Source organism: Aegilops tauschii, chromosome 2 (genome assembly GCF_002575655.3).
Source record: "Aegilops tauschii subsp. strangulata cultivar AL8/78 chromosome 2, Aet v6.0, whole genome shotgun sequence".
In the NCBI taxonomy this organism is placed as follows: domain Eukaryota; kingdom Viridiplantae; phylum Streptophyta; class Magnoliopsida; order Poales; family Poaceae; genus Aegilops; species Aegilops tauschii.
The window spans coordinates 252,653,491-252,662,437 of NC_053036.3; the positions used below are offsets into that span (position 1 = coordinate 252,653,491).

The 8,947-nt window shown below is 45.4% G+C and overlaps 1 long non-coding RNA gene across 2 annotated transcripts; it reads left to right on the forward strand.

Moving 5' to 3' along the window:
* The first annotated feature begins 1,700 nt into the window (after nt 1–1,700).
* On the forward strand, nt 1,701–8,526 carry LOC109784673 (uncharacterized). 2 transcript variants are annotated; one of them, XR_002237915.4, is made up of 7 exons: nt 1,701–1,968; nt 2,086–3,238; nt 3,610–3,969; nt 4,057–4,650; nt 4,813–5,083; nt 5,429–5,672; nt 7,903–8,526. It is a non-coding gene; the product is annotated as an uncharacterized lncRNA (long non-coding RNA). The 2 variants fall into 2 exon arrangements; XR_002237914.4 differs by having other exon boundaries at nt 4,057–4,566.
* The last annotated feature ends 421 nt before the right edge of the window (nt 8,527–8,947 follow it).

Here is an 8,947-nt window from a genome sequence, read left to right on the forward strand (position 1 = left end):
AACTCCACAATCTTGACGGAGGCTCCCAAGTGACACCTAACCAATCTAGGAGACATCACTCTCCAAAAGGTAATAGATGGTGTGTTGATGATGAACTCCTTGCTCTTGTGCTTCGAATGATAGTCTCCCCAACACTCAACTCTCTCTGACAGATTTGGATATGGTGGAAAGATGATTTGAGTGGAAAGCAACTTGGGGAAGGCTAGAGATCAAGATTCTTGTGGTTGGAATGGAATATCTTGGTCTCAACACATGAGTAGGTGGTTCTCTCTCAGAAAATGAATACTGGAAGTGTGGGCACGTTCTGATGGCTCTCTCCACAAATGAAGAGTGGGTGGAGGGGTATATATAGCCTCCACACAAAATCTAACCGTTACACACAATTCACCAAACTCGGTGGGACCGAATCATGAAACTCGGTCAGACCGATTTAGTTCAAAATGTGAACGTTAGGCTTTTCGGTGCGACCGGCATGTCAACCCGGTGGAACCGATTTCATTAGGGTTAGGGCATAACGTAATCTCGGTGAGACCGATCACATAAACTCGGTAGGACCGATTTTTGTAATAGGCAAACAGAGAGTTGGTCAGGCAAACTTGTGTTAGAGATATGCCCTAGAGGCAATCATGTATGAGGATATTTCCTATGTGTTTATGAATAAAGATAGTCCTTGGACATTATCAATGATGTGTATCAGCAAGTACGTGACTTGTTTGTGGGACTATGCATTGTATGATGTGTCCTAAAAGGTCCCTAGTCGAAAGGACTGTGTGGACGCGCCGCCACCTAGACTAGCATATGACACGGTCGATGGCTTGGTCTCACTAGCCATGGGGCATTGGATGCTAACCGGGTAATATGGACTTGGAAGGATCCGATCGGAATCGACGTAGTCGGATCCGAGTCGAGATAAGGTCCGAGTCGGACTGACCCAACTATGAGACGCAGCGATATGTCATCTGTGAGTCTCTAGTACAACATACGTTCTATGTCCTAAGACCTGAGCTGGCACATGTACTCGGGATGGTGACATACTTGCTTTGGGCCGACTAAACGCTACTCTGTGATTGGGTAGTTACAAAGGTAGGTTTCAGGCTTGTCCAGACCCATGCTGCGAGACATGGTCGAGCAAGATGGGATTTTCCCCTCCGATCAGGAGAGATATACTCTGGGCCCCTCGTGTGATCCGACCAGGATAAGCATGGACATGCGACAAGGATTATGAGATAATCCGGAGAGTGGTCGACATCACTCAAATAAGAAAGAGGTCGGGCTAGCACAAGGATGACAGACTCGCCTTGAGCCCGACAACATATATCGTGTGGCAAAAGGAATGTAAGTGTGATGTACAGGTTCACTAACCAGCTTCATAGTCTGCTTGGTGTTCGGCATGCCTTGCTAGAGGCCGCTACCAACCGTGCAGTTCGGAGGTGATCCGAACTGTGACCAAGCCGGCTTGAACCTAAGGGGTCGCGCGCTTAAGGAAAGGAACCAAGAGGTCGGATCCCGGGACACTGGTCGGATGTGATCCGAGTTGTATTCAGATTGTGGCCAAGTAGACTTATCTCTACTCCTAATGGACGACTTGGTGAATAGTCCGCGCGGTTAATTTTCGCTGGTTTATTTTCGTCATACTCCCACCGCCGTTTTTTTCGTCATGGCACCACCTCTGCCTTACTCGATCGAAAAAAACCGGTGCAAACAAAACCCCGATCCCTCGATCGATCTCCGCCGCCGCCCGATCGCACGCTCGAACCACCCCTACCCCATCGGCCCCGTCGGATCTCGCCGCTGGCGGACGACTCGAGAAGACCCCGCCGGATCTCGCCCTCGTCGTCAGTTCTGGATCGCCGCCGCCGCCGATCCCCTCCGGAAAACAACGCCGATCCCCTGCTCGCCCACGCACGCTGCCGCGGATGGAGGCCGCCTGCTCGCGATCCCCAAACCTGCTGGCGCCGCGCTCCGTAGGTCAGCTCCACTCATCCCTCACCCTGGCATACCCTGATCTCTCTCTCTCTCTCTCTCTCTCTCTCTCGGTGTGTGTGTGTGCAAGGGATCTTAATTAATTGTTTGCTTGGAGTTTAGGATCCAAGTACGCCCCTCTCCGTGGTGTTCACTGATTGCTTGGAGCAACAACGTGCTGTTGGAGTTGCCGAAGCATTAGGTGATTCGATTGTGTGCGTTTGCTGGATTTGTTTGACGAAGGAATGATGACAATGAAGGACACACAGAGGAGTGTGAGCGGTGATGGTACCAAGGTTACCGGCAGGTATGCATGCAGGAACTGACTGTACAGTGTTCCTATAATGCTACTGGTTTTAACGTCTGTACTGTGATGCTACTGGCAGTTTAAATAAATCTGCTATCATTTGGGATGTGAGTTGTCACAACTCGCTGTGCTCTGGTGTTCAGCTCAGAATTTCTTTTGGGAATGATTCCTTTGAATAGACTACTTATGCTTGACATTTTACTTTTGTTATTTCTATTTGTAACTCAATTTCGGTATCCTCTCAAATTGACAATACTTTTTCTGGATATGGTAGTTGAGAATAGTTATGGTATATAGCGGAGTTAGCCCATCCTCACCAATGACTCTTCCTCAGGGATTTGCTGAACTAGAGTTAGTAATGGGGGTATTGCAAACTGTTTAGAATTATGGGGGTATTGCAGACTTTAGAAACTGAATTAAATTTTTGTGCAATTGAAAAAGGTGTATACAACTTGAATTTATTAGGTAGTATAGGAGAGATATGAAATTTTAAAATTGTTAGTCAGATTTGTGTGTTGTTTTGGGTAGTATTCAGTTTTGTTCCATCTTAGAGGCCAATAATGCACATGTGATATTATCTACATAATTCAGTTTATACGGCTTCCCATATTCCAATGGTTGTATTTTGCTAAATTGCCATCTACTTACTGGAATTCTCACAAATAGAAGTGCAGTCAGAAGGTAAAAAGGATGGTATGGTATGTCTCCATTCACATGGTACTGAACTGTTAGTGATTCTTTGTGTTATTCTGCAGACTTGAACTTAGTTTCTATGGTTTTCTTTTTCTGTTCATAGAGGAGAGTATAGTCTGAAGGGAAAAATTGATATGCTCTGAAGGGTGTGCAAGAACAGTGAGATTTATATTACTGAATGTATTGTTAACAATTTGTTATTTTGCAGACTTGCTCTCAGTTTTTATTCTTGGCAGGTGATTCTTCATGATAATTTTTTGTAGAGGAACATTTTTGGTAAGCGTATTGTAATATTGACTCCCACCTTTTTATTTACATGTAAAGATGACCAATTGGTAATTTTAAAATTCAAATGTAAATTTAACTTATTTTGTGAAATAACATCATGTCGTTCAGATAATTTGATTTCCCTCTATGATATTCTTTGGCTTTAGTATATCTCAGGACAAAGTTGTCAGAAGTTCTATGGTTCATAACCAAAACATAATCTCCTTTTTGTTATTTGATTTGCTTCATGATGTGTGCCCATATGTTCCTCTGTTGCTTAAAAAAATCAACTTCCGGTGCAACACACGTGCATATACCTATCATGACAAATAAACCTCACGATGAAAGCATTTATGTACCTATTTAATTTGTGATGGCAGCGATGGGGCCTGGAACGGTGATCGGTGGTGCTGGTGTCGGCAGTACGGTACAAGGTCAGGATGCGGGATGGGACTGCCATCCGTGTGAGGCAGTCGGCGGCGAGGGTTTGTGGCATCTCGAGGGGCGACCGTGGATTCAAGGTGTTGGCCCGAGACCTCCGACGAGGGAGGAGACGATGTTAGTATTTCCATAGGAAAAAAACAAGAGAAGAAGAACAAGAACAACGACGGCAATCTCGGGTTCCAGGTACGATGGAGCCGGCGGCGAAGTGCATGGCGCTCGCAAACATGATAGTGGATGGGGACGATACCCTCAACTGCGGCATCTGCTACCTCCCTCTCAAGCCACCAGTCTTCCAGGTGCCTACGCTCGTCGTCCATCCTAGGCCGATCCATTACAAGTTTGTGTACCAATAACACTGGAACATCATTTCTGCTCGGGTGCAGTGTGGCGTCGGTCATACCATATCCTCGCGGTGCCGCGACAAGATGGTGGCGGCAAGGAGGTGTCGTGTGTGTCACATCCGGTTGACCGGCGGCTATCGCTGGAACATCGCACTGGAGAGGCTAACAGAGTCCATCCGGGTGCCGTGCGCCAACGCTGCCCACGGCTTCACAGCCACGCCGGCCTACTATGACCACCCCGACCACCTCAAGGCGTGCCCTCACGACGCCGTGCTATTGCCCGCAGGCAGACTGCGGTTTCGCTAGCTCCACGGCGGCACTCCTGGACCACTTTGCCGACACGCACGGGTGGCCGTGCATGACCGAGCTTGGGCCTGGGCGTGTGTCGAGGTCCAGCTCTGTGACGGCTTCAACGCCTTCTCGGCCCGTGCCCAATGCCGGCAGTACCTGTTCCTGCTGAACGTGGCGTTGAACCCGTTTGGCCGAGCGGTCTCCGTGCTCTCCCTGCATCCTCGGGCGTTGTCGGCGGCGCCATGTTCTTTGGAGTTTGAGGTAAGACTCAGGTACTGCTGCAACATCAACCACTGTGGCGACACCAGGAAACTACGTTTAAAGTAGGGTGCACTGATCTCTCCGGTGGGTTGTCGATATCCGAGTACTCGTCCGGTTATTCCTGCACAATTACGTCCATCCACATGACATCCGTACTATCATGGCCAGTTTCGTCATAGTACATGTTTCCTTGGAACTATCATTATGTTGTATTAACAGACTTTCTTTCTTTTTCATATTGTGCAGAACTCAGATTTATGACAAGGACACAAGCAAATTTATAGCATCCGTTGTGATGATACAAGGGAAGTAAGCATAGATGCGCTCAACGTGATGATAGATGGGAGAGCTCGGCCTATACTGCCAACTGATCTGCAGCGGTGCAGAAGGAGATTTCAAAAGCAGGGCAAGCGAGAGCGACTGTTCTATTGATGGTCAAAGGGAGGGCATGGCAAGAGAGATTGAGGGAGCTCTACTACCTCGATCTTGGCATAGAACCTGATGGCATCATGCCCAGGCAAGATTCTTCTATGTTCCAATTCTTGCACTCGTTGGTCTTTTACTCTCGATGCTACCCACAAAAGACTGAGACACAATTTAGTGGTATTGAAACAGAAGGGCATATGCTCTTAATCTCACCTTTAATCTCAAAATCTACCAGTAGGTTATAACATAAATCTTAGAGATTTTAATGAGATGTATTGACCTGCAAGTCTTAACTTTCAGTCAAACATCCAATATATTCATGTGTGGCATACAAGTATTGAAGAACCGAGGCACACATTGCACTTGGCCACTTGCTTATAAAGAGCGAACAGCTTTTGCTACACATCCTTTCTGAAATAAACTTACTTCTCTTTAGGAAACTTCCTTCTTCAGTATGTATGGGGATTTATATGACACCAAAAGAGAAGTCCGGCGTGTTTCTTGGTTCTATGGAACCCCTCGACCGGAAGCAAATAGATCACATCGCAAGTTGCTTGCCCAATATAATCGTGCCGCAAGTTACCAGCATCGCGTGCTTATACACCATCGACTTTGCTGGAAATCTATCTGTCCGTGCTCCACCGTCTGTCGGAACTTCTTCTGCCCATGCTACACCTGAGGTACATACTACAGTCTCATCAATTAATAATACCCAATTGCTTGTCTGTTGCCCAATGCACTGCAGCTTAATATGCAAACCCTGAGCTTTGTTTGGCAAGCAAATGTTTGTTCTACTTGGCAAGGTGCATGAACAATGATTTAGCTATGGTTGTTGGTTAATGGAAAGGCTTTTTCCAGTATAAAAAAGCTACCGATTTGAGCAACAAAGATCAGGTCTCTGTTTTCATTTATCTTGGTAAGACAAATGCTACATCCACTCTGTGTTTATGTAGTCATTTGGGTGAATGTGGGATGCTCACGATCATCCCTAATTTGCATTGAAGTGACGTATGGTTTAGTCATGTTTTTATATCTTGTTTCTCTTTTCTGTTTTGCTTGGTTGATTTTCTCCTTCATGTTGTTACGATGAGAAATCGATTTGTGCATAAAGAGAAACTGCCCCCGCGTCGTCCGCGTGGGCGACACGGGAAGCGAGTCGATCCACTTTTCTCGGGGCATCCTCTGTGCGCCCGTCCCTCGCCGCCGCCGCTGGCCAGCTCCGGCGGGCTGGCCCTTGCAACCTGCGGCAGCCGGGGGGGGCTCTGTCGATGATGCGTTTCGGACAGCATGAGACCTTTTGCGACCAGTAACTTGACGCAATGGAGGTGCTGGTTGCAATGGCGACATGGATCTGCAGTAATCGCTGCCTCGCTGCGTGCGGCAGAGGAAAGGGAGCCACCGCCGCCCTGCATCCCGTCATGGAGAGCCAGCTCGTCATTGACCGACGCGGCTGGTGGTCCCCCTCTCCTGCATAGGGGCTGGATGGGATGTGCCGATGAAGAAGTAGCGGTTGCCGCAGCCGTCACCCGCGCCGCCAGCAAGGAGGCATCGTGCCGTGGATCTGGGCCTTCGTGTGCAAGGACGATGGAGCTTGTGGCGACCCATGGTGGTGTTGTCTAATTCAGATTAGCCATCAGTTGCTCCTCGGAAGATAGTACATGGCCTCTCGAGCATCCCATTGGGATTTAAGCGGTGCCAGTCACCTTCCTCTTCCGTCAATGTCTATCGTGTCATGGTGAGCAGCTCTTGTAGCGGTTTAGTTGCTTGCTCATGTGGGTATGCTCACCTGCCGTCAGGTCAGTGCGTGTTTGCAACAACTGGGCTCAGTGGCAAGTGGATGAGATAACACATGACGAATTCGATTGGGTGGTGCATATCGAGTACCTGGTCTTGAGCTCCAGGGTGAAAACCCTAGGTCTAGCCTCTTATCGGTTATGCCTGGCAATGGCGGCATTTTTGGCGTCGTTACCTTGACGAAGGCATTGCTCGGAATTTGGTCGGACTTGATCTTCAGGGTGAAAACCTACTATCTGACTTGGAGGCGTCGCTTTTGAAGAACCGTTTTCGTGGTCCTTGTGTTCTCATGACATAGTTGGTGCTGATGGTTATCGTTGTACATCGTCAATCGCTGTTTGTATCGCTTCATGACTTTTTTTTCTTTCTCTTACTTTTCACTTAGGCATAAATTCGGTCTTGTATGACTTAGCTTTTTGCCAACGTGATCCTTTGGTGTGTGTTGGCTGTGTGCATCCAAGTTATGCAGAGGCCGGGTGTGGCTCATTGTAATTGTATCCCTCGATACTATATTATGAGTCAATAAAACACCCTTTATCGTAAAAATATATATGCATATTTTTTAGTAGATTGTTCACCTTTTAGTCAACTTCCTTATGGATGTATTTCAAGTACAACTTTCCCATGTAGTCAACCTTATGGATGTGTGATTTATATTCACTTTTCTTCCTTCATGCTTTGCTTTTCTTCTCTCTATGTGTGTGTGCGCGTACGCGTTATGCTAGATGGCTCATCCTCATCGTTTGGATTTCTCAAATTGATGCCTTATTTTGTATCTCTTAGTTCAGAGACACACCTATTTTGAAGTACAACAGAAGAATTTAATTTTGAGGAATATCAAGAAGAAATAATACACGCTCCTGAGTTCTACCGTGCAATTTAGCATTATTTAAAACCTACAATGTCCATTTCCTATCATTATTTCAGAGATCTTACATTGGTATCTTAGGATCTGGCTCAAGGTTCGTGTTGGTATGTGGAACAAATTGGTTGCGAACCTGGGAAATGAGGAAAATTGCTTTTGTAGACAGGACCAGTGAGATGGATGGCTTATTTACTGATTTTGTGCTTTGATCTGGTTTGGATTTCCTCCCCTGACTTGCTCTTCCTGTGTAGCTCAACACTGCATCGCCCGGTTCGTTTGCTTGCTTCCTTTGCTTGGCTCAGGAAGGAGAAGGCCAGGACTAGCGACAAGAACCTAAGAGTCTTTGCGTCACGGCCTTTGCCCAGAAGGCGAAGAACTAAAACTAATTTTTTTACCTTCCAAAAAATTACATGATACATAACTACTCCCTCCGTCCAGAAATACTTGTCATCAAAATGGACAAAAGAAGACATATCTAGACGTATTTTAGTTCTAGATACATTCCAGTTTGTCCATTTTGATGACAAGTATTTTCGGGCGGAGGGAGTATTATTAGACTTTAGATCTCAACCATTATAATCTAGACCAATTGATCTTTGCCCCGTTTTTTCTGGTATGTATACTACAAATCTATTTTCCAATCCAAGTACACAAAGTTTTTTTTTAAAGAGCTGAGTAAGTTATAAGAAAGAAGCAGGAGTCCGACTTCTCCATTTGGTATTGAACATAATCACATGTATTTTGATTAGACTCTTTCTCAGGGTCTTCTTTTTTTTATTTGGATTCTTTTTTTAGTCTACCATAAGATGGCTACCGAACTCTTTGTGGTTGTCGTATTTTGCATCTAAGTTTTTTAATAGAAAGGCGTTGATCTATCTGTACTTTTTTTTGAGAATGATATGTGACATGTTAAACTATTTGTACATGGTAATATTTATAAGTAACGCTACATTTTTTAAATCTCATCTGTTAATATGTGAAATTTATGGTTCAGATATTTAATTCTATGTGGGCAAACGTAATGGCTTGTTTGCCTTTTGTTTGAAGTATTTAATACTCCAAATATATAAACATGTTAAACTATTTCGTCGTATGTAGTCCGCACTGGAATCTTGAAAAAGACTTATATTTAGGAATGGAGGGAGTAGATAGCACATGTATAGAAACGCTTCCAGGTGTTATCTATCGTTTGTAATGCAGTGCAAAACTGTTCTATATTCTTGAACGACATTCTTTTATTTTGTGCATCAGATGAGTTAGTGTAGGTCGTTCAATTACATTTTTAATCTAAATATA